Raw genomic sequence first — 26,611 nt, 5'->3', positions numbered from 1 at the left:
TACACCAAAGCAACAAAATAAAGAAATAAACCCAAATAGCATCTCAACTGATGCAGGAAAAGCATTGATGAAATTCAACATCCTTTGCTGATAACAATACTCAACAAAATTACCGCAACATAATAAAAAGCACATATGACAAACCCACAGCAAACATCATATGCAACAGTGGAAGAATAAAATTTTTCCTCTAAGTTCAAGCACCAGGCAAGGATGATCAGTTTTACTACTTCTGTTCAACATAGTACTGGAAGTTCTAGCCAACAATTAGGTAAGAAAAATAAATAAACAAATAAACAAATAAATGGATGGCCTTCAAAATTAAAAAGGAAGAGGTAAAATTATTTCTGTTTGCTGATGAGATGATCTTTTTTTTGTTGTTTTTAAAGATTTTATTTATTTATTTGACAGAGAAAGACACAGCGAGAGAGGGAACACAAGCAGGGGGAGTGGGAGAGGGAGAAGCAGGCTTCCCACAGAGCAGGGAGCCCGATGCGGGGCTCGATCCCAGGATCCTGGGATCATGACCGGAGCCGAAGGCAGACCCTTAACGACTGAGCCACCCAGGTGCCCCTGATGATATGATCTTATATGTAGAAAACCCTAAAGACCCCACAAAAAAGCTGTTAGAACTAATAAATGAATTCAGCTAAGTAGCAGTATAATAAGTCAACACACAAAAATCATTTACTATACATGGACAGTGAGGATTCTGAAAAGGAAATTATGAAAACAATTCCATTTACATAGCACCAAAAATAAAATAATTTGGAATTGGGGTGCCTGGGTGGCTGTCAGTTAAGCATTCAACTCTTGATTTTGGCTCAGGTCATGATCTCAGGGTCATGAGATCAAGCCTCGCATTGGGCTGCAATCAGAGCGAAGTCTGCTTGAGATTCTCTCTCTCTCTCTCTCCCCCGCCCCTCCCCCCACTCATGCTCTCTCTCTCTCAAATAAACAAATAAATCTTTAAAAAAAAGTCTTTAAAAGAATAGTTAGGGATTAACTTAACCAAAGAGATGAAAGACTTGTACAATGCAAACTACACAAAACATTGCTGAAAGAAATTAAGGAAGACATAAATAAATGAAAACATGTCTCATGTTCATAGATTGGAAGACTTAATATTGTTAAAATATCAATACTACCAGAAGCAACCTACACTTTAAATGCAATTTTATCAAAATCCCAATGACATTTTTTGCTGAGATAGAAAAACCCATCCTAAAATTCAGATGGAATCTAAAGGGGCCAGAATAGCCAAAACAATCTTAAAAAGAAGAGCAGGGGTGCCTGGGTCCAACTCTTGGTTTGGGCTTGGTTTTGATCTCGGGTTCAGGGGCTCCAGGCATAGCATGGAGTCTACTTGGGCTTCTCTCTCTCCCGAAAATAAATAAATAAATAAATCTTAAAAAAAAAAAAAAAAGAAAAAAGAACAGGGGCACCTGGGTGGCTAAGTCAGTTAAGCGTCTGCCTTTGGCTTAGGTCATGATCCCAGGGTCCTGGGATGGAGCCCCACATCGGGCTCCCTGCTCAGCGGGTTGTCTGCTTCTCCCTCTGCCGGTAGCTTCCCCTGCTTGTGCTTTCTCACTCTCTCTCTGTCAAATAAATAAATAAAATATTAAAAAAATAAATTAAAATTAAAAACAAAACAAAACTGGAAGACTTATACTTCTACTTATTATTACTTTTTAAGATTTTATTTATTTGATAGAGAGAGACACAGCGAGAGCAGGAACACAAGCAGGGGGAGTGGGAGAGGGAGAAGCAAGCCTCCCATGGAGCAGGGAGCCCGACCCCAGGACCCTGGGATCATGACCCGAGCCGAAGGCAGACGCTTAATGACTGAGCCACCCAGGCACCCCTATACTTCTACTTACATTACTACATTACTTATATCCCTACAACGTTACAATAATCAGATCAGTATGGTATTGGCATAAAGACAAACATATAGACCAACAGAACAGAATAGAGAGCCCAGAAATAAACCATCACATATATGGTCAAATGATTTTTTTTTTTTTAAAGACTTTATTTATTTATTTGACAGAGAGAGACAGCGAGAGAGGGAACACAAGCAGGGGGAGTGGGAGAGAGAGAAGCAGGCTTCCCGCCGAGCAGGGAGCCCGATGCGGGGCTTGATCCCAGGACCCCGGGATCATGACCTGAGCCGAAGGCAGACGCTTAACGACTGAGCCACCCAGGTGCCCTGGTCAAATGATTTTTGAAAAGGGGGCCAAGACCATTCAACAAGGAAAGAACAATCTTTTCAATAAATGGTGCTGGGAAAACTGGGCATTCACATGCAAAAGAGTGGACCTTTACCTAACACCATATATAAAAATTAACTCAAAATGGATCCATGACCTAAATGTAAGACATAAAATAATAAAATTCTTAGACGAAAACACAGGACAAAAACTTCACAACCTTGGATTTGGCAGTGACTTCTTGGATATGACACCAAAGGCACTGATAACAGAAAAAAAGGATTACATGAAAAATTTTAAAATTTGTGCATCAAAAAACACTGTCCAGGGCGCCTGGGTGGCTCATTCGTTAAGCATCTGCCTTCGGCTCAGGTCATGATCCCAGGGTCCTGGGATCGAGTCCCACATCGGGCTCCCTGCTTGGCGGGAAGCCTGCTTCTCCCTCTGCCACTCCCCCTGCTTGTGTTCCTGCTCTCGCTATGTCTCTCTCTGTCAAAAAAAAAAAAAAATCTTAAAAAAAAAAACCACTGTCCACAGAGTAAAAATGCAACTCAAAAAACAGGAGAAAATATTGGCAAATCATATATCTGATAAGGGATTAATATCCCGAATATACATAGAATTTCTAAAACTCAACAAGAACAAAAAAATCTGATTTAAAAATGGGCAAAGGAATGGAATAAACATTTCTCCAAAGACGATATATGAATGGCCAGTAATCACAAGAAAAGATGCTCAACATCACTAATTGTTAGGGAAATGCAAATGAAAACTATAGTGATACCACCTCATACCCAGTAGGGCAGCTAATAAAAAAACAGAAAATATCAAATGTTGGGGAGGATGTAGAAAAATTGGAACCCTTGTGCACTGTTGATGGGAATGTAAAATAACAGCCACTGAAGAAAATAGTATGGTGGTTGCTCACAAAGTTAAAAATGGAATTACCATATGATCCAGCAATTCCACTTCTGGGTATATTCAAGAGTTGAAAACAGGGTCTTGAAGAGATATTTATACACCCATGTTTGTAGCAGGATTATTCACAATAGTCAAAACATGGAAGCAACCCAAGTATCTGCTGGACTGATGAATGGATAAGCAAAATGTGGTATATACAAACAGTGAAATATTTCAGCCTTAAAAAGGAAGGAAATTCTAAAAAAGTAAAAAATAAAAAAACAAGAAAAAAATTTTTGAAAATTTTATTTATTTATTTGACAAAGAGAGAGAGAGAGTGAGCAGGGGGAGAAGCAGAGGGAGGGGGAGAAGCAGGCTCCCCGCTGAGCAGGGAGCCCGATGTGGGGCTCGATCCCAGGACCGTGGGATCATGACCCGAGCTGAAAGCAGATGCTTAACCGAGTGAGCCACTCAGGTGCCCCAAGAAAAAAAATTTTTTTTTTAAAGATTTTTATTTATTTATTTATTTGACAGAGAGAGAGACAGCGAGAGAGGGAACACAAGCAAGGGGAGTGTGAGAGGGGAAGCAGGCTTCCTGCTGAGCCAGGAGCCTGATGTGGGGCTCGATCCCAGGACCCTGGGATCATGACCTGAGCCGAAGGCAGACGCTTAACGACTGAGCCACCCAGGCGCCCCCCAAGAAAAATTTTTTAAAAAAGGAAGGAAATTCTGCAATATGTTACAACATGGATGAACTTTGAGGATATTATGCTAAGTGAAATAAACCAGTCACAAAAAGACAAATATTGTATGATTCCACTTCTATGAAGTACTTAGGGTAGTCAAGGTCATAAAGACAGTACGAGTAAAGGTGGTTGTCAGGGGTGGAGGGGAGGAGAGATCGGGGAGTTATTGTTTAATAGGTATAGAGCTTCGGTTTTAGAAGATGAAAATAGTTACGGAGCTGGATGGTGGTGATTGCTGTACAGCCATGTAAATGTCCTTAATGACATTGAACCACGTACTTAAAAATGGTTAAGATGAGGCTGGCTCAATCAGCAGAGTGTGCGACTCTTGATCTAGGGGTCATGAGTTTGAGCCCTATATGGGGTGTAGAGATTACTAAAATAAATAAATAATCTTAAAAAATGGTTAAGATGACAATTCTTGTTTTTTAGTTTTTAATTTTTTAAAAATCCAGTATCATTAACATACGCCGTTATATCAGGATGGTAAATTTTATGTGTATTCTGTCACAATTAAAAAAAAAAAGAAAAAAACACCTAAGGATAAATTGAACAAAGTCACAGGTCATATATGGAGAATATGGTGAAATGTTATTGAAAACCATAAAATTGGAGCTAGACCAAAAAAAAGTTATTTGTTCTTGGGTAACAATGTTATAAAAAATTTTTTTAATTATTTATATTAATGCAATTCTAGTTAGACTCCTGACAGGCAGGTTTTTTTTTTTTTGAAATACATTGAATTGAATTGTTAAAATAATCTTAAATCCATATGGAAGAATATAAGCCCCAGAATAACCAAAGAAAGTATAAAAATGAAGTATAGTGAAGGGGGACTACTTGCTTAACTAGATGTCAGAATATTCATAAAACTGCTGTAATCAAAGTAATATAATGTTGGCATAGGACTAGCTCTAAAACTAGATCTTAGTGTATTAGATAGTTCAGCATGTGACAATGTGGTGTCATTTGTCACAGAGGGAAAACATGGTTCCTTTTAGTAAACGATGCTGTTGAACTGGTTCTGTATATGGAAGAAAATAATTTTTTTTTGAGAGAGAGAGCATGAGTGGGGGGTAGGGGGTGGGGAGGGGCAGAGGGAGACAGCCCCAAGCAGGCTCCATGTCCAGCGCAGAGCCCAACTTGGGGGCTCAATCTCACGACCCTGAGATCATGACCCCAATTGAAATCAAGAGTTGGAGGCTTAACCAACTGAGCCACCCAGGCACCCCTGGAAGAAAATAATCTGATCCCTATCTTATGCAATTTCAACAGATGGCTTAAATATTTGCAATTAAATGTAAACATAAAATAAAAGTAAAAATCTTAGAAGAAAATATAGGAGGGGATCTAATGTACAACATGGTGATTATAGTTAATATACTTGAAGTTTTCTAGAAGAGTAGATTCTCACCACACACAATGGTGACTATGTGAAGTGATGGATGTATTAATTACCTTGGTGGTGATCATTTCAAAATGTATACATATACTATCACATTATACAGTTTTATTTTTTAAAAGATTTTATTTATTTATTTTGAGAGAGAGAGCGAGAGAGCATGTGCATAAGTGTGGGGGAGGGACAGGGGCAGAGGGGAAGAGAGAGTCTCAACCAGTCTCCATAATGAGCGTAGAGCCCGACGTGGGGCTCTATCCTACGACCCTGAGATCATGACCTGAGCCCAAATCAAGAGTTGGATGCTTAACTGACTGAGCCACCCAAGCACCCCTTTTCTGTATATATTTTTTAAAAAAGAAAGAAAATGCAGGAGACCATATGTACAACCTAGGTATGAGGTAGACCAAGGCAGCAAATTCAGCTATTAGAAGAGAAAAGTAGGAGACGCCTGGCTGTCTCAGTCTGCAGAGCGTGCAACTCTTGATCTCTGGTTAAGAGTTCAAGCCCTGGGCGCCTGGGTGGCTCAGTTAGTTAAGCGACTGCCTTCGGCTCAGGTCATGATCCTAGAGTCCCTGGATCGAGTCCCGCATCGGGCTCCCTGCTCGGCAGGGAGTCTGCTTCTCCCTCTGACCCTCCTCCCTCTCATGCTCTCTGTCTCTCATTCTCTCTCTCTCAAAAAAAAAAAAAAAAAAAAAGAGTTCAAGCCCCATGTTGGGTGTAGAGGCTACTTTAAAAAAAAAGTAGGAACTACTTGACTAAATGAGGCCTTCTTTTTTTTAAAGAATAATTTATTTATTAATGAGAAACAGAGATAGAGGCAGAAGGAGAAGCAGGCTCCCCACTGAGCAGGGAGCCTGATGTGAGACTCTACCCCAGGACCCCGGGATCTCGACCCGAGCCAAAGGCATACACCCAACTGACTGAGCCACCCAGGCGCCCTAAATGAAGCCTTTTAAATGAATTATAAAACAGGCAAAAAAATTTGGGGGGAAAATGCAATAGAGTGAACAGAGAGTTAACATTTATATATTTTTTTTAAAGATTTGTTTATTTGAGAGAGAGAGTGTGTGGGGGGAGGGGCAGAGGGAGAGAGAGAGTGAATCTCCAGCAGATACCTCCCCACCTCCTCCCCTCCGCTAAGCCCGATGTGGGGCTTGACCCCATGACCCTGAGATCATGACCTGAGACAAAATCAAGAGGTGGACGGTTAAGTGGTTGAGCCACCCAAGAGTTAACATTTATAACATTATAGGAATTCTTGCAAATGGACAAGAAGAGGGGTAAGAATTGAACAGAAAAATGGACCAAGGCCATGAAGAAGTAATTCACAGAACAAATCTGAATGCACAAGAAGCATATTAGAGTGCTCAGACTCACCAAAGCCAGGGAAATGCAAATTAAAGTAACAGTAAGATTTCACTTTATACTTAGCAGATTGTGAAAATTAAAAAATTTAGATAATATTTATTGCTGGTGGGATTGCTGAAAAAGAGGCCTTATTATATATTGCTATAAAGTAGTATAGCCTTTTTTTTTTTTAAGTAATCTTTACGCCCAGCGTGGAGCTCAAACTCATGGCCCTGAGATCAAGAGTCACATACTCTACCGACTGAGCCAGCCAGGTGCTCCTGGTATAGCCTTTTTGGAAATCATTTCAGCAACACCTATTAAAAATAAAAACACACCCTTTCATCTACAAATCCCACTTCTGAGTAGACATCCTATAAAAGAAAAGCACTGGATGGGGCGCCTGGGTGGCTCAGTCGTTAAGCGTCTGCCTTCGGCTCAGGTCATGATCCCAGGGTCCTGGGATCGAGCCCCGCATCCGGCTCCCTGCTCAGTGGGAAGCCTGCTTCTCCCTCTCCCACTCCCCCTGCTTGTGTTCCCTCTCTCGCTGTCTCTCTCTCTCTGTCAAACAAATAAATAAAATCTTAAAAAAAAAAGAAAGCAAGAAAAGCACTGGACTATATCTACAAGGATGTTTATTGCAGCATTGTTCACAGTGGCCAAACACTGAGATTAGAGAGAATAGTCATCATTCAAGCAGTGACTGAAGAAAATATGGTATATCTAATGCAGCTCTTAAAAAGAATGGATCAGAAGTATGCAAATTTACATGGTGGGATTTTAAAAAGGAAACCCAGATATGGAGAATTTATGTAATTCATCTAAAATCACATAGTTAGTAAGGAGTAGGGCCAGGATTCAAAAAGTCTGGGTCCAGAGTCCATGAACTTAGCCACTGTATTGTGTTATTTCTGAGGGAATGTAAATAGAAAGTTGGTAGAGGATGATAAAAGGGAGAAAAAAGAGATCCAGCGAAATACCATGAATGTCAAAGGAGCATGGAACAAAGGGGGAATAATCATCTGGTAGCAACTGTTTACTCTCCATCCCCCAAGACAGGACAAGACGGGACAGCAGAGGCCACCCTTCCTAACTCTCAATGTGGCATGGGAATGGTGAATTTTCTTAGACCACCGGAAGACACTCTGCTTCCTTGTTAGGGTACACAGCCTGTATTAGCAACAGGTACCACAATGCTTTGGGTCTTCTTGCCATCCCTCTCTGAGCTGACCCTGAGTCTCCTCTCTGCTGGTGTGGCTCTGACCACTGCTGCTGGCTGCCATTCGTAGAGATGGGATGTAGCAGAGGCCTCTCTTCTCTCCTGCAAATAGCAGAATGATGTGGTTAAAACACAAATCTGGGGGGATGGGGAGGGGGACCTGGATGGCTCAGTCGGTTAAGCGGTTAAGCGTCTGCCTTCAGCTCAAGTCATGATCTCAGGGTCTGCCCAGCAGGGAGCCTGCTTCTCCTTTTCCCTCTGTAGCTCCCGCTGCTTGTGCTCTCTCTCCCTTGCTCGCTCTCTCTAATAAATAAAAAATCTTAAAACAAACAAACAAACAAAAACAACACAGATCTGGGGATCAGGCAGATGTGGGTTCAAATCCCAGCTTGGTTATTGACCACTTTGTGTACGTCTAGGTCAGTCACAACCTCTCTGAACCCAGCTTGCTCACCTGTAAAATGAACCTACATCACAGGTCAATTACCTGAATTAACTGAGATAATGCCTCTCAAGTGCTAAGCACATCTCTTCTTAATAAAGTCAGAAAGTATCTTTCAATGGGGGCACTTGTATTCAGCTACTTTTACTTTTCAACCCACAACTTTTCTTCCCGTTATTTGCTGTGGGACCCCAACAAAGATGCTGGGCATTGAACCAACTGTTTTGCTTGCATATTCTTTAAAACAGTTTTGAAAAATTGCATGCTCTTGTGCATACGTTTTAGTTGACCTTTAAAGTTTTTCATTCTGGGGCGCCTGGGTGGCTCAGTGAGTTAAGCATCTGACTTCGGCTCAGGTTGTGATCTCAGGGTCCTGGGATCGAGCCCCATTGCTTGTCCCTATCCCTCTGCCTGCCCCTCCCCCTGCTTCTGCTCTCTCTGTCTCTCTCAAATAAATAAATAAAATCTTCTGAAAATAAGTAAATATTTTTTCATTCTAAGATAAATACTGCAAAGGATAGTATTTCCAGCATATTGCAAATATCAACATTTTAAAATTAAAAACCATTACATAGGGGCGCCTGGGTGGCTCAGTCATTAAGCGTCTGCCTTCGGCTCAGGTCATGATCCCAGGGTCCTGGGATCGAGCCCCACATTGGGCTCCCTGCTCTGCAGGAAGCCTGCTTCTCCCTCTCCCACTCCCCCTGCTTGTGTTCTCCCTCTCGCTGTGTCTCTCTCAAATAAATAAAATCTTTAAAAAAAAAAAAAGGGCATCGTCCCCAACAAAACTAACTTCACTTCAGAAGCCACCCAAGCTTCAGCCATCCCCAGGCCACCCGCATTTATGCTAACTGGCTAAAAAGTTGAGGGTTCCCCACTCTGGTTTGAAAATTTGGTAGAATGACTCACATAACTCAGGAAAGTTCTTTTTCTTTTTTTTTTTCTTTTATTATGTTATGTTAGTCACCATACATCATTAGTTTTTGACATAGTGTTCCATGATTCATTGTGTATAACACCCAGTGCTCCATGCAATACATGCCCTCCTTAATACCCATCACCGGGCTAACCCATCCCCCCACCCCCCTCCCCTCTGAAACCCTCAGTTTGTTTCCCGAAGTCCATAGTCTCTCATGGTTCGACTCAGGAAAGTTCTATACTTAATATTGCAGTTTTATTATAAACAATACAAGTCAGGACCAGCCAAAGAAGAGCCACAGAATTTGGGAGGGCCTCAGATACAGAGCTCCCATGCCCTCTACCTGTGAAATCCGGGCATATCACCTCCTGGCACATCAATGTTTGCCTGCCAGGAAGCTCTACCAAGCTTCAGAATCCAGAGTTTTTACTGGAGCTTCATTATATAAGCATAATTGATTAAATCATGGGGCCATTGGTTGGCCATCAATCATTGGTTGAGCTCAGTGTCCTTTCTTCTTTTGCCTCCCTAGAGGTCAGGCTGATACATGTGGGTATGTCATTGTGGTTTTGATTTGCATTTGTCTAATGACCAATGATGAATGATGATGATGAATGAATATTTTCACGTGCTTATTGGTCATTTGTATATATTCTTTGGAGAAATACCTATTCAAATTCTTTGCTCAATTTTTGATTGAGCTTTATTTTTTTTTAATTATTGAGTTCTAAGAGTTCTTTATATATTCTGGACAAGTCCCTTATCAGACATATGATTTTGCAAATATTTTCCTCCCATCTTGCAAATATTTTCTCTCATTTTGCTTTTTTGGTGGTATTGTGTGCAGCACAAACATTTAAATTTTGAGGTCAGCCCAACTTACCTGTTTTTTCTTTTGTCAGTTGTGCTTTCAATGTCACATCTAGGAAATCATTGCTTAGTCCAAGGTCACAAAGATTTTACTCCTATTTTTCTTCCAGGAGTTTTATAATTTTAGTTCTTATATTTAAGTCTATGATCCATTTTGAGTTCATTTTTGTGTATCATGTGAGCTAGGGGTCCAACTTCATTTTTTTGCATTTGGATATCCAGTTGTGTTTGCACCATTTGTTAAAAATTAGTATCTCTTTGAGCCAGGTGTTGAACAGTTTCAGAGTGCTGGATACAGGCAGAAAGGCTTCCTGCCACATTTCATGATGGTTCTGAATTTTAAAATTTGCTCTGATATGGGAAATGTAAACCATGTTTTCCCTGTCTTGCTGTAGGTAACATAATCAATAGTCTCTTTCTTACATTTTTGATTTCATGAAATAGCTCTAATCAAGTTTTCAGTGTCTCACTTTCAGGGGGAGTGTATTGTCAGGAAGTCTAATAGGTTAATTAACTGTCACAAACAGCAGACCACTAGAATTCCCATAGATATTAATCAGGGTTTTCAGTTGCAACAATAGAAGCCAAAAGTGGCTAATTTAGGAAGAAAATGAATGTATTAGAAGGATATTACAGGGACGCCTGGGTGGCTCAGTCGGTTAAGCATCTGCCTTCGGCTCAGGTCATGATCCCAGGGTCCTGGGATGGAGTCCCGCATCGGGCTCCCTGCTCCGCGGGGAGCCTGCTTCTCCCTCTGCCTCTGTCTCTCTCTCTCTCTCTGTCTCTCATGAATAAATAAATAAAATCTTAAAAAAAAAAAGAAGGATATTACATAGCTTATAGAAAAGAAGGGAAAACAGGAGAAACAGGCTTGGAAAAGGAACAGAAAGCCATTAATCTAGCTAAAAAAAAAAAAAGAAAAAAAAGGCTAGATAACATTGATCATTTCTCTCATCACTGGACATTTGTTGCTTCCAGACTCTTTTTTTGAAATTTAAAGTCAGGGGCGCCTGGGTAGCTTAGTCATTAAGCGTCTGCCTTTGGCTCAGGTCATGATCCCAGTGTCCTGGGATCGAGCCCCATATTGGGCTCCCTGCTCAGCGGGAATCCTGCTTGTGTTCCCTCTCTCGTTGTCTCTCTCTGTCAAATGAATAAATAAAATCTTTAAAAAATTTTAAATTCAATTTATTAACATGTAATGTATTATTAGTTTGCTTCCAGACTCTTGACACCATTGCTGCAGCCCTTAATAATCTCAAATTGAGTCTTTTTTTTTTTAAGATTTTATTTATTTATTTGAGAGAGAGAGAGAGAATGAGAGAGAGAGCATGAGGGGGGGAGGGTCAGAGGGAGAAGCAGACTCCCCGCCGAGCAGGGAGCCTGATGTGGGACTCGATTCCGGGACTCCAGGATCATGACCTGAGCCGAAGGCAGTCGCTTAACCAACTGAGCCACCCAGGCGCCCTCAAATTGAGTCTTTACAAGACTCCAGTGTCCCAGGCATGAGCATCTTATTGGCCAAACCTTGGTTATTGGCCCATGGCCTGGATGATAGGGGATAGGGAAGGCAAATGCTTGTCTTCCTTCAAACTTCTGTAATACAAGTTGGGCTTTTCCCTTCCCCTGAGACCCATAAATGGGACTATTCCTCAAAATAAGAAGGGTGTTCAGACATGAGATGGCTAAAAAAACAATAAGATACATTACAGAAACAAACAATAAAAACAACAGCCAACAGTCATTGAGAGCTACATATGTACAAATTTTATGTGAGTTAACTCAGTTAACGCTTAAAATAGCCCAACAAGGTATGTCCCATTACTAACCTATGTGGTAGGCTAAATAATACCCCCAAAGATATCTACTTCCTAATCCCCAGAACCTCTGAATATGGCAAAAGAGTGAATATTACCTGTTGTATAATAATAAAGAACTTGACTGGGGGTGCCTGGCTGGCTCAGACAGTAGAACATGACTCAGGGTTGTGAGTTTGAGACCCATGTTGGACGTAGAACTTACATTTAAAAAAAATTGACTGGCCTTTGCCTCTATTATGTCAATTGTATCTCAGCAAGCTTAGAAATTTAGAAAAATTATTAATTTATTAATAAAAATTTATTGATAGAAAAATTTATAAATTTTAGAAAAATTTATTAATACATGATAAAATTGTGGGGTGCCTTGGTGGCTCAGTTAGTTAAACGTCTGCCTTTGGCTGGGGTCATGATCTCGGGGTCCTGGAATTGAGCCCCCTGTCAGGCTCCCTGCTCAGCAGGGAGTCTGCTTCTCCCTCTGCCCCTCTCCCCTGTTAAAAAAATATATGATAAAATTGCTATGGAAGATAAATCCAACTTCACCATGAAGGTAGTAAATCTGTGGCCTCCAGCAATTCCAGACTCACACAGTCACATTTTTTTTTTCCCCTCCAGAAAGGAAAAGAGCATCTTCCTCCCAATTTTGTTTTGAAGAATCTCAGGAAAAATGCTGGTTAACCTGTCTTGGGTTAGACTCCCATCCTATTTCCTAGGAAGATCACAGGTCTGTGATCAGGAGAGAGGAGTCTAAGGGGAGTCTGAAAACAAGATTCTGCTGCATTAGGGAATATATGCAGAGTCATTTTGCAGGAATTGCTTAGAGAATTTTGGGAGAATCCAAAAGGGACTCTAGGAGCTTGAATTTTAAGAGTCTACCACCAAGAAGCAGCAAGTACACAGTTAGATCAGGCTTCTTTGTTTACTTTGAGGAGTTTCAGTAGAGACAGGAGATTTAAGGGATTAATTAAGGTGGTAGCTGTAGTCTTAGTAGCTAACAGAACTGTGAGGCAAATTCACACCCAACACTCTGGCCAGTGAAGAACTTGGAAAAATGTAGAAGAAGGTATCCAAAGCTATACAAACTATACACATATATACACACAGGGATAGATAGATGATAGATAGATGGAGATGGATACATAGATATGCAAGCTATTTACATTAGTTACTTTTTGGAAATGGACTTTAGGGAAACTTTCATTTTTTATTGTTTTTATTTTTGTGGCATTTAAATATTTTGCAATATTTTATAAGAAATAAATGAAAGATTTTTTAAAATATTTATTTATTTATTTATTTTAGCGAGAGAATGTATGAGTGGGGTAAGGGGGGGCGGCAGAGGGAGAGGGAATGGAGCTTGATGTGGGGCTCCATCCCAAGACCCTGAGATCATGACCTGAACTGAAACGGAGAGTTGGATGCTTAACCAATTGAGCCACCCAGGCATCCCCCCAAAAAAGTTTTTTAAAAACAAAGTCTGCAAGTCTGCGTGAAAAAGAAATGGGCTTCTCATTGTTATCAGACTGTCCTTAACTGGTGTTGGGTTCTCCAGGACTCTTCTCTCTCATCAGCTATTAAAAGTAGATTGGAGGGGGGAAGAGCGCAGGGTTTGAAACATGGCGGACGATGTGGACCAGCAACAAACTACCAACACTGTAGAAGAGCCCCTGGATCTCATCAGGCTCAGCCTGGATGAGCGAATTTATGTGAAAATGAGAAGTGACAGAGAGCTTTGAGGCAGATTACTTGCTTATGATCAGCATTTAAATAGGATATCGGGAGATGTGGAAGAAACTGTGACTACTATAGAAATTGATGAGGAAACATATGAAGAGATATATAAATCAACAAAACGGAATATTCCAAAGGTTTTTGTCCGGAGAGATGGTGTTGTACTAGTTGGCTCTCCATTAAGAGTTGGTTAAAACAAAGAATTTATCACATATGGAATATAGGAGCTTTTGTATGATTGCCTCTTTAAATGTAGAAGACATTCAAAAGAGAAACCTGAGTAAATTTTGATATTAAGAAATGACCAAGGATTCTTCCACTCCTGAAATGAGTTGATTTGTGGATAACTCAAAAATTCTATTTTTTAGGGGCGCCTGGGTGGCTCAGTTGGTTAAGCGACTGCCTTCGGCTCAGGTCATGATCCTGGAGTCCCTGGATCGAGTCCCGCATCGGGCTCCCTCCTCAGCAGGGAGTCTGCTTCTCCCTCTGACCCTCCCCCCTCTCATGTGCTCTCTCTCATTCTCTCTGTCTCAAATAAATAAATAAAATCTTTAAAAAAAAATTCTATTTTTTAAAGATTTATTTATTTATTTATTCATGAGAGACAGAGAGAGAGAGAGAAAGGCAGAGGGAGAAGCAGGCTCCCTGCTCAGCAGGGAGCCCGATGTGGGACTCGATCCCAGGACCCCAGGATCATGACCTGAGCCGAAGGCAGAAGCCCAACCATCTGAGCCACCCAGGCGCGCGATAACTCAAAAATTCTTAAGCTAAAGGGCATTTTAATTTTTTTCCAGCCCTTTCAATAAATGTGATCACCAAGATGCAGAAAAAAAAAAAAAAGTAGATTGGGGGAAAAAGTATGGAAAAAGAAAAGGAAAGCCTTGTGTACTGTGGGTGGGAATGCAAACTGGTGTAGCCACTATAGAGGACAGTATGGAGGTTTGGGGTGCCTGGGTGGCTCAGTCGGTTAAGTGTCTGTCTTTGGCTCAGGTCATGATTCCAGGGTCCTGGGATCAAGTCCTGCAGAGAGCCTACTTCTCCCTCTCCCCCTGCCCCTCCTCCCTGCTTGTGCTCTCTCTCTCATGCTCTTTCTCTCTCAAATAAATAAAATATTTTAAAAAAGAAGACAGTGTGGAGGTTCCTCAAAAAATTGAAAATAGAAACACCATACAATCCAGCAATTCCACTACTGGGTATTTACCAAGAAAACAAAACGCTAATTCAAAAAGATATATGCATCCCTATGTTTATGAAACCATTATTTACAATAGCCAAGATATGGAAGCAACTCAGGTGTCCATCCACAGATGAATGGATAAAGAAGATGGGGTATATATAGATACACTGGAATATTACACAGCTATAAAAAAGGTAATGAAATCTTGCCATTTTTTGACAACATGGATGGACCTAGAGGGTATTATGCTAAATAAGATAAGTCAGACAAAGACAAATACCACACGATTTCACCTATATGTGGAATCTACAAAAGCAAAGCAAATGAACAAACAAAACAAAACAAAACAGAAACAGACTCATAAATACAAAGAAGAAACTGGTGGTTGCCAGAGCAGGGGAAGGTGGGAGGTGGGGGGAAATAGGTAAAGGGGATTAAGAGGTACAAACTTCCAATTATGAAATAAATAAATCACAGGGATATGACGTATGACATAGGGAATATAGTCAATAAGACTGTAATAATTTTTTTAAAGATTTTATTTATTTATTTGACAGAGAGAGGCACAGCGAGAGAGGGAACACAAGCAGGGGGAGTGGGAGAGGGAGAAGCAGGCTTCCCGCCGAGCAGGGAGCCCGATGTGGGGCTCGATCCCAGGACCCTGAGATCATGACCTGAGCCGAAGGCAGACGCTTAACGACTGAGCCACCCAGGAGCCCCAGATTGTAATAATTTTTTATGGCAACTATACTTATCATGGTAAACATCCCATAATGCGTATAAATGTTCAATCACTATGTTGTGCACCTGAAACTAATATAGTATTATATGTCAAGTATACTTCAATTAAAAAAATGAAATAAGCAAAAAAAAAGTAGACTGGAGAAAAACAGTGTGCATTTTATGCCGCATATATGTAAAACCAAAAGAGAGGGTTATATATACACATTCACACAGATTATCATTGGAATGATAAATAAGAAGCTGATAAAAATCAATGATTCTTGGGAGGAAAAGGGGGGTGGGGTTTGGAGGATAAAGGCAGGTAAGAGATTTGCTTTTCATTGTCTACTGGTGATGATGTTTGAATTTTTTTTTACCATGTGAATGCATTATCTATTAAAATAATTTTTTAAAAAGTAGCATTCAGAGACTGAATAAAAGGGAATGGGTAGTATCTGAGACAGATGGGGTAGATAGCATGCTCAACGTCTGCACTAAGCCCCACTATCCAGCTTGCCTACATTGCAGAGGCTGGGAAGTTAAAACCGCACTTCCATGACCTTCTTGGAGCTTGGTCTCTGGATGTGTTTTAAGTTCCCCAGTCAGATACACTCTAGGGGGCTTGAATCTGGAACTGAGTTTCTCTGGGGGAGAAATGAGGCACCATGTGAGGGTTTAGGATGTAATGGTTCTGGAACCAACAGCTCTGACGTTGGCTTCTTTTCTCTCGGATCTTGGCTAAAGGGGTGTGTTCTTGGAGCCAATAGTTGGAACAGTAGCTTCCCAATTTCCTAATTTCCTGATGTGGAAGAAGTAACAATTTTTTTAAAAGATTTTATTTATTTATTTGAGAGAGAGAGAGTGTGTGTGTGAGAGAGAGCACAAGCAGGGGGTAGGGGTAGAAGGAGAAGCAGACTCCCCGCCGAGCAGGGATCCTGATGCGGGACTCGATCCCGTTACCCCGGGATCATGACCTGAGCTGAAGGCAGATGTTTAAGTGACTGAGCTACCCAGGCGCGCAAAAGTAACAATCCTTTTCAACTTATAGTAACCCTCTTTATCTCTGATAACTTTGTTAACTTAAATTCTATTTTGTGTGATATTAATATAACTATACCAACTTTCTTTTGGTTAGTTTGACCATATTTTTACATGCTTAAAGATAATCTTTTGGGAGCGCCTGGCTGGCTCAGTCAGTGGAGCATGCGACTCTTGATCTTGGGGTTGTGAGTTCGAGCCCCATGTTGGGTGTAGAGATTACTTAAAAATAAAACCTTTAGGGGCACCTGGTGACTCAGTTGTTAAGTGGCTGCCTTCGGCTTAGGTCATGATCTCAGGGTCCTGGGATTGAGCCCTGCATCCGGCTCCCTGTTCAGCGGGAAGCCTGCTTCTCCCTCTCCCACTCCCCCTGATTGTGTTCCCTGTCTCGCTGTGTCTCTCTCTGTCAAATAAATAAATAAATAAAAATCTTAAAAAAAAAATAAAAACTTAAAAAAAATTTTAAAAATCTTTTTTATACTTTAAACTTATATAATGTTATATGTCAATTATATTTCAATAATAAAAACTCTCAACCTTTCCTACTTTTCTTAATTTTGGAGTGTGTCTTCTTTAAATAGATTTGTTCATTTAGCCTTAGTTTATTCCTGTTTTCTCCTAGGAATCCCTTAGATATCAGCCAAGGTTAGTCATGAATTGAAAAGGATTTTTTTTTTACATTTTATCTAGTGTTTTTAGGTCTGCTGTACTGGGTTTTCTGTGAATGGTTACTATGTCTTTTTTCATAAACAGAATACCTTTTAAAAAATTCATGTTTCATATATTTTAGACATATAATACTAAATCCCAGAAGGAAAGCTACCTTATTGGGATATTCACATTTGCAGTTTATCAGAATTTATCAGAATAAATTTAATCAGCATTTGGGAAACATACTCCAGGGAATCTGAGTAACTTTATGCAGCCTAGATTATATTGCTTCCTGTTGAGTGGTCTAACACTCTGGGGCCTTGAACTATTCCATAGACTGCACACCTCTAGGGACTCATCTGTAGTTTTACCACCCACTACCAATCACAGTTCAGACAAGAAGCTTGGTGGCCAGAAGCTACAGAGATATGTCCTGACACCTGCTGGTGACTGAGGGAGCCTTCACCTGCTAAAGATGGGAACTGTTGATGCTTCTGAGTTCAAAAGTTCAACAAACAATTGTTTCACACTTTTGTGTCAGACTTTGGTGTCATTGCACGGATACAAAGATGAAACAGAGTGGGTTACTGCTCTTGAAGAATTCATAAACTCAGGGCATGCCCTTTAGTGAGGAAAGAGAAAGACACATATACCGATAATTTAAATACTTTGTGGTAGGTGTTATGATGCGTGTGAGATAATAAAAAAATATGTACTGGTCTCTCCTAAGTTCCTGGCACAGAGCTCCTAAAACCCTTGTAAATTCCTAAGTGATAAGAGCACTAGGAGCATCTTTTGTTCTATTGAGGTGGCTCTGGGTGGGCTCCTGGATGGCTCCTAGATGGGGCTGGTCACCAGAAAGACCGAGCCTCCATTTGAAGCTTGGAATTTTCAGCCCTGCCCCTCCCATTTCTATAGAGAGAGGAGGGGCTTAGAAATGGAGTTAGTAATTGATCATGCCTATGTGAGGAAGCCTCCATAAAATCCCGATAGTATGGTGTTCAGAGAGCATCCAGATCCGTGAACCATCCATGAATTGTGGGGGTTCACACCCCTTCTGTTTCCATGGGGACAGAGCTCCTGTGCTTGAAACTCTGCCAGACTTCACCCAATGTTATCTTTTCATCTGGCTATTCATTTGTATCCTTTATCATATACTTTAATAAACTGGTAATGGTAAGTATTTCCCTGAGTGAGCCACTCTAGTAAATTAATCAAACCAGAGGAGAGGAAAAAAACAAAACAAAAACAACAACAACAACAACAACAAAAAACGAGAGGAGAGGGGTATGGGAACCTCTGATTTGTAGCCATGTCAGATAGATGTTGTGGGTAACCCAGGTACTTACTACTGGGCATCTGAAGTGGGGGACAGGCTTGTGGGACTGAGCCCTTAATCTGTGGGATCCGATGCTATCCCCAGGTAGGAGTGTCAGAATTGAGTTAAATTGTAGGACATCCAGATGGTATCTCAGAGAATTGCTTGGTGGGGAAAAACCCTCTACACATGTGACCAGAAGTGTCAGAAGTGAAGTGTTGTATATGAGTAGTAAAGGAGACACACAGGAGGGAAAGACTCCCCCCACCTCCCCCCACCCCCGCCCAACGATGCGGTAAGCTCAGAGTGCAGGGAGGTTAGTTTACTCTGCATCTCCACACGAGGAACTCTCTGTAGCTCCCAGATATACTGCTTTTCATTTCAGCTACAGGCAGAGACAGAGTAGAGTCTTTCTGCCCCTAATGCAAATTTTTCGGAAAGGGAAATTAATGGCCCCCCCCAACCCCAGTTAAATGTCCTTCTCTGGTCCTATAACTGTGACCAATCTTGGTCACAGATGCTGCACTGAGCTGGCAGGATACTTGGCTCTTGTCTTTCTGTAGCACTCAAACCTGAGTCAGTCCTACCACCGTCTTTGCCTGAGCAGTTAAGAGCTGCTGGAGAAAAAAGCCACACAAGCATTTATAGAAATTTCAAATGGAACATCCAAATGGGACAAGATCCCCTAGGCCTTGTGATGGTGGTTGGGTGGTAAGGGATGGTGCTGGGGGGTGGGGGCGGGTAGCATTGCAAAGACTGATTCGAGGGGGGGTGGGTGCCTGAGTGGCTCAGTTGGTTAAGCATCTGACTTCAGCTCAGGTCATGATCTCAGGGTCCTGGAATCAAGCCTGTGTTGGGCTCCCTGCTCAGCAGGGAGTCTACTTGTCCTCTCCCCACACTCATTCTCTCTCTCTCTCTCATATAAGTAAATAAAATCTTAAAAAAAAAAAAAAAAGACTGATTCAATGGCCCCAAAGGGGCATGATCTTGGTGAATTCACCAAGTTCAGGGGAAGGCTCTGAATTTTGCAAGCTAGAAGCACGAGCTTCATATCTCAGAACCAAGGGGCACCCGGCTGGCTCAGTCGGTAGAGCATGCAACCTGTGATGTCAAGGTTGTGGGTTTGAGCCCCATGTCAGGGGCTTAAAATTTTAAGATTACTTAAAAATAAAATCTTATAATTTTTTTTTTTTAAGATTTTATTTATTTATTTGACAGAGAGAGAGAGACAGCGAGAGCAGGAACACAAGCAGGGGGAGTGGGAGAGGGAGAAGCAGGCTTCCCGCGGGGCAGGGAGCCCGATGTGGGGACTCGATCCCAGGACCCTGGGATCATGACCTGAGCCGAAGGCAGACGCTTAACGACTGAGCCACCCAGGCGCCCAAAAATAAAATCTTAAAAAAAGAAAATCTCATGGGCGCCTGGGTGGCTCAGTCGGTTAAGCGTCTGCCTTTGTCTCACGCCATGATCCCAGAGTCCTGGGATCGAGTCCTGTATTGGGCTCCCTGCACAGTAGAAAGTCTTGCTTCTCTCTCCTGCTCATGCTCTCTCTCTCTCAAATAAATACATAAAATCTAAAAAAAAAAAAAGTCTCGGAACTCAGTTTTTTTTTTTTTAAAGATTTTATTTATTTATTTGACAGAGAGAGTCACAGCGAGAGAGGGAACACAAGCAGGGGGAGTGGCAGAGGGAGAAGCAGGCTCCCCGCAGAGCAGGGAGCCTGATGTGGGGCTCGATCCCAGGACCCTGGGATCATGACCTGAGCCGAAGGCAGACGCTTAACGACTGAGCCACCCACGCGCCCCAGAACTGAGATTTTGTAGGTACTGATTCACATTAACAAGGTTCATAAGCAACTGATGTACAAATCCTAAATGAGAATTAATTAATTTACAAAAAGTACTTAAGGGCATATCAACCCTCCCCAGGGCCTAGTGCAATGGGAATTATTCTCAAAATGCATTGAATTAATAATCAGAAACTGGTAAACCTATTTCACGAGGGGCGAAGGTAGAATCAGTTTGGTAGACAGAACCCAGGGGGCTTGTGACTAAATCTTTGCTGAGGGTCACCAAGTCACTCCAATCTGGTGTCCAGCGCCACATCTGGCTTCCCACCCCAGCACCACCAAAGGCAGAGTGACAGAGACCACCCTGCCGAGATCTTTCCCCAGGGCGCTGAGCGGGGAAGGAAGAAGACTCAGACATAGGCAGGAAGGTAGGACTTGGAGGAGGAATGGAGTTCAGTGCCGGGGCCACAGAGAAAGAAAGATCAGAGACTGTCCCAGGCTCCCTGGCTCAGACCCAGGCAGGCGGAGGGGAGGACTCATTCATCCTAGGCCAGCCCAGGAGTGAGACCGCAGAGCTGCCTCGCCCGGCCCAGGCCGCGTGTCAAGGCGGGGAGGGGATTTCATCAGGCTCCCTCCCCCTGGGCCGGGCGCCTGGGAACCTGTTGGGACGATTTTAGTTTGGGGAGGGACGGAGGAGTTCCTGGCAGGGCGGGAACTTCAGGGCAACAGAAGCAGCCCCTTGGCCCGGGCAACCTGGAGCGCGGCGGGCAGCCTATCCCGGCTGGGACGACGAGGGCCTCGCGAGGTAAGCTGCGGGAGCTGGGACCGGCCGACGGCGGGCCTCCCTGGGGAGAAGGGGGCGGGGCAGGAAGCGCCCCCGGGTAGAAAAGCCGGAGTCCCGGGGTTCGAGCGGGAAGCAGCCGGCCCTGGGTCGCTCCTGGCATCCTCCCTTCCGGACTAGTCTTCAGGATGGCCGCTTGGGATCCTGCAACATTTTAAAAGTAGCATGTTGAGGGGCGTCTGGCTGGCTCAGTCGAAGGAGCATGGGACTCTTGATCTGGGGGGTCGTGAGTTCGAGCCCTAGGTTGGGTGTAGAGATTACGTAAATAAATAAATAAGCGTTAAAAAAAAAAGTAGCAAGCTGAGTCAGGAGTGGGGGGCTGTCTCTGGCTTCTGCCCCAGGGACATGGTGGGGGGACCAGGTAATGCCGTTCTCCTTCCCAGCCCTGCTCAATCCCTGGCCTTCTCGCCCTTCATCCCATTTTCCACGATAACCAAAACCCCTCCCCACCTTTGTCCCCCAACTTTCCCCGCCCCCCACTCCCCCCTGCAGCTGAGCCAGTTCCTAGCCCGCCTGGGTTGGCCGACCTCTCCCCTGCCCCTCACTGGAGACCACAGCCAGGGAAGACATTCTCTCGGCTTCTTCCTGCTAGGCGCCTCCCTCACGGTTGTTTCCTCCTTCCTGGTACGGGTATCTGAGGGATTTCACTCATTCGTTTATTATTCACTTGATTATTCCTCACTGTTGGAGCGTAAACCTGCGTTCTGGGGGAGGGGGCACACAATCTCTGCTCTTCCTGGGAATAGGGAAACTGACCTTTATTTCACACACATTTAATAATTATAAGCTGGTGGGCCGTGTGGCCTAGGGTAAGATTACCTTGGAGTTGTCCGGACACTTGGATTCCTATCCCACCTGTCCTGTTTACTTCCTGAGCCCCGGTTTCCTCATCTGTAAAGTGGAGTTGCTGTGAAGATGATATGAGAGATGCGTGTCATCCTCAATAAACACCACTGCTCTTACTCTTTCCCTTCTTCTTCGGCGCATCCTGCCGCGCGCCTCCTCCCGCCACCTCGCCCGATCTATAAGACCGCGCCTGGTCTTGAAAGCACTTAGGCAAAAGTGTAAACCCAGAATGGGTAGGGAAGGGAGAGGAGGAGAAGGGAGAGGGAGGCTCAGAAGGGGTGGGGGTGGGGCTGGATAAGGGAAGGGGCCTTCCGTGGGTCTGAGGTAAGAACACCCGACCAGGGCTGGGACTCCAGGGGAGGGAGATGAAGTTCCCAGGAGGCTCTCCTGTGGTGTTTCTGAATTTGCACTCACACTGAGCAAGAGATGGGAAGTACCAGTTCCTAAAACCAACTCTGCCTGGCCTCAGGCTAAGGGCTTTTAAATGCATTATATCACTGAATCATAACCCTGTTATATTATTATCCCCATTTTACAGATGAGGAAATGGAGATACTAACAGGCTAAGGCTAAGGGATTGCCTAAGGTCACATGGCTAGTAAGCAATGGATCCAGAGTTCAAGTGTGAGTCAGACCCTAGACTCCATGCTCTTTGTTCAACTCCTTGCTGTCTTTCCAGTTCCTGTGTATCAGAAAGAACAAAGCTTCCTAGACACCAGCTTCTCACTTCTATATATCTCCTGCTCTGGGCTGCTTCATTCCTGTGGGGAGGAGCACACTCCTTCCCGATTCATTAATTCATTCACTTATTCACCCATCATTCATTCAATCAAGTGCTCTGTTGGTCAAGAGGGCAGGGACCATTGTCTGTGTGTTCACAGTTGTGTAACCAGCACCTTGTATGACCCTGATACAGGAATGTTCGATGAATCCTTTGTGAGTAAGTGGGTCCAACAAACATTTTTTGATGCATTCTGTGGGCTCCCTCATAGGGATTCGTAGATGAATGAAACAGAAGTCCTATCCTCAAGACCCACACAGCCTTGTGGAGGAGATGGCGATAATACAAAGAAGAGATGGTACCCTAGACGGGAGCAGAGGCTGCAGAGGGAACTATGAGGGGCATTTTAATTCCACGATATCTGCCTTGTTCTCTACTGGATCCAGGGCCTAGCCAATGGCAGACTCATGGAAGATGCTTGTAAGGCTTTGCAGAGGAGATGTTTACGACAGTCTTGAAGCGGGTGTTAGAAGTTTACCAGGAGAGGGGCGCCTGGGTGGCTCAGTCAGATTCCGTGTTCAACTCTTGGTTTCTGCTCAGGTCATGATCTGAGGGTTGTGGGATTGAGCCCTCCGTTGGGCTCCATGCTTAGCATGGAGTCTCTGGAGATTCTCTCTCTCTCTCCCTCTCCTCTTGCCCCTCCCCTGTTTGCTCTCTCTCTCAAATAAATAAATAAAATCTTACCAAAAAAAAGAAAAGAAGTTTGCCAGGAGAACAAATTGGAGAAGGAAGCTATTCTAGCGGAGAGAGACGCTCATGAAAAGGCCTAGTGGAGGGCTGGAGCTGGAATTGCTAGGGGCTCAGTACGGCTGAAGTGTAGAGTGTCTATGGAAGAAGGAAGGATAAATAGGCAGGCCTCAGGCCGTGAGCCTTGTTAAGGAAACTAGATTTTTCACCAAGTGTATTGGGTAACCACTGGAGGGATTTAGCAAAATGAGGACACCATCTGACTTGTATTTCAGAAGTGTGGCTGATGCATGGGGGTCAGGGAAATGGCACCAAGATCTCTAGGTCTGACAGGGTTCCTCTCTGTCTGAGGAAATGAACCTTCCTCTTTAGGACCTGGGTTAGGACTTCCTTTTTAGGACTTCATAATGGTTCATGAAGGGCCTCCTAACTTGCCTTGTGTCCTGATTTACTGTGCTTTGTCCTCAGCTGTATGCTGGGTAACTGCTAATCTATTCTTTTCTTTTTTTTCAAGTGATTTACATTTGTATAATCTGGAGCAAATTCTGGGGTATCCTGCTTGCTGATTTGTGCTCTATTATATAAAGGAGAGAGATGGAGTTGCGGGGCAGGGGGGCACCAGGAATTATGTTGGGCTCAGAATGTGCCCCGGGAGTTTGTGTTGAATATAGAACTGGGGGTATATGGACATGGATAGCTTTCAGAGAATCAGTTTCCAGGCCCTCAGATTCCACAGGTATTCCTTCCTGAAAGCAATCTGACTGGATTTTTTTTTAGATTTTGTTTATTATTATTATTTTTAAGTAGGCTCCACAGCCAGCATGGAGCTCAGTGTGGGACTTGAACTCATGACGCTGAGATCAAGACCTGAGCTGAGGGGTGCCTGGGTGGTGCAGTCATTGGGTGTCTGCCTTCCGCTTGGGTCGTGATATCAGGGTCCTGGGATGGAGCCCCGCATCGGGCTCCCTGCTCAGCAGGAAGCCTGCTTCTCCCTCTCCCACTCCCCCTGCTTATGTTCCCTCTCTCGTTTTGTCTCTCTCTGTCAAATAAATAAATAAAATCTTAAAAAAAAAAAAGACCTGAGCTGAAATCAAGAGTTGGACACTTAAAACCAACTGAGCCACCCAGGTGCCCCCGACTGGATTCTTTTAAGTTCTCCTTGTGAACTCCTTCCTTCCTTCCTTCCTTCCTTCCTCGCTTGCTCTCTTTCTTTCTTTGTGGGCTTCATTCCCAATGTGCAGCTTGAACTCAAGACCCTGCGGTTAAGAGTTGCATGCTCCACTGCTGAGCCAGCCAGGAGTCCCTAACTCTGCTTTCATTATTTCCCTTCTCTAGCTCTGCTAGATTTGTCCTGAATCTTTCTATGGTGCATTGCTCGGGGCTATAAAAACCAGAAGGACAACTGGAGAATGCTTTGTCCCTGAGAGATCAGATAAGATAAACTGAAGCGGTGGTACCTTACTGCAGACTCTTAGAATTTACTTTTCATTTTATTTTATTATTATTATTATTTTTTTTTTTTAAGATTTTATTTATTTATTTGAGAGAGAGAGAATGAGAGAGAGCACATGAGAGGGGGGAGGGTCAGAGAGAGAGGCAGACTCCCTGCCGAGCAGGGAGCCTGACGCGGGACTCGATCCCGGGACTCCAGGATCATGACCTGAGCCGAAGGCAGTCGCTTAACCAACTGAGCCACCCAGGTGCCCTTTATTATTATTTTTTAAGTAAGCTATACACCCAGTGTGGGTCTTAGACTCATGACCCTGAGATTTGAGAGCACATACTCTACCAATTCGGCCAGCCAGGCACCCCAGCAACTAGAGGTTTAATAGACTGCCCAAGGTCACAGAACTATTAAGTGGCAGAATCAGGACTTGAACTCCAGAACCTTCCCTCTAGAATTTGTGCTCTTATCCATTATCCTACTCTACTTTAATTGAAGTGCCTTAGCTCTTTATCTGTGTATTGTAGAATTAATTGGGACCTGAACTGGTTATCATGGGGATATAGATAAACTCATTTATAGAAATTTAAAAAAATAAAGGTGGATTTTTCTTACAGGCAGAAAATTATTCTGCTTTGGCTAATTGGTTGGACAGTGAGCACTGGCTTTGACAATTGGATTACATGGTAGACATTTTCCAAAAACTGAACAAACTAAATCTGTAATTCCAAGGCTTAGATGAAAACATATCTAAAGCATGTTTCTAATAAGACTTTGCCAGAAAATTCTGTCTTGGAACCGATTTTAACTTGTGAAAAAGATTTTATTCATTATCATACAGTGTGTGCGAGGGTCATAGCTTTTTCAAAATCTAATGGGGATTCGTGAGCCAAACAATGTGAAGACTTCTCGCATATGGCTCATACACATCACTGGCCATGTGTGTCATGCTGGGGATGAGGCTCCTGATCAGGTGAGCTGAAGTGGCTTGTCCACGGGTAAGCAGAGGCAGAAGTGAAGCAAGATCAGGCATTTCTTTTTTTTTTTTTTTTAGATTTTTATTTATTTATTTGACACAGAGAGAGACAGCGAGAGCAGGAACACAAGCAGGGGGAGTGGGAGAGGGAGAAGCAGGCTTCCCGCTGAGCAGGGAGCCCGATGTGGGACTCGATCCCAGGACTCTGGGATCATGACCTGAGCCGAAGGCAGACGCTTAATGACTGAGCCACCCAGGTGCCCAAGATCAGGCATTTCTGATGCTATGATTTCTATTACTCCATACTTCCTACCTTCTTCATTTCTTTCTTTTTTTTTTTTAAGATTTTATTTATTTATTTGCGAGAGAGAGAGAATGAGAGAGAGAGAGCACATGAGAGGGAGGAGGGTCAGAGGGAGAAGCAGACCCCCCTGCTGAGCAGGGAGCCCGATGTGGGACTCGATCCAGGGACTCCAGGATCATGACCTGAGCTGAAGGCAGTCGCTTAACCAACTGAGCCACCCAGGCACCCTACCTTCTTCATTTCTTGATGCTTTATTCAGTAAACATTTACTGAGCACCTACAAATGGAGTAAAAACTACACATTTTCTACTTTTTCTGGAATTTATATTCTAGTAGAAAAGACAGCGAATAAACACATCCGATATTTTTAGATAGTGACAAGTGCTGGGAGCAAATAAGCAAGGGAATGTGCTAGAATATATGCGGTGGGCAG

The 26,611-nt window shown here is 43.1% G+C and overlaps 1 protein-coding gene and 1 pseudogene across 2 annotated transcripts in view; both read left to right on the top strand.

Moving 5' to 3' along the window:
- Positions 1 to 13,488: 13,488 nt before the first annotated feature.
- LOC110574924 lies at positions 13,489 to 13,797 on the top strand (annotated as a pseudogene).
- Positions 13,798 to 20,994: 7,197 nt separating this feature from the next.
- RHBDL2 (rhomboid like 2) overlaps positions 20,995 to 26,611 on the top strand; it is a 49,235-nt gene continuing 43,618 nt past the window's right edge. For both annotated transcript variants that reach the window (XM_044914484.1, XM_021684220.2), the window contains exon 1: positions 20,995 to 21,104. The gene's annotated coding sequence lies outside the window, so the exon portion shown is untranslated. The remainder of the gene's footprint in view (positions 21,105 to 26,611) is intronic.

This window comes from Neomonachus schauinslandi, chromosome 4 (genome assembly GCF_002201575.2).
Source record: "Neomonachus schauinslandi chromosome 4, ASM220157v2, whole genome shotgun sequence".
Lineage (NCBI taxonomy): Eukaryota > Metazoa > Chordata > Mammalia > Carnivora > Phocidae > Neomonachus > Neomonachus schauinslandi.
This window is presented reverse-complemented; position numbering and strand designations above follow the sequence as displayed.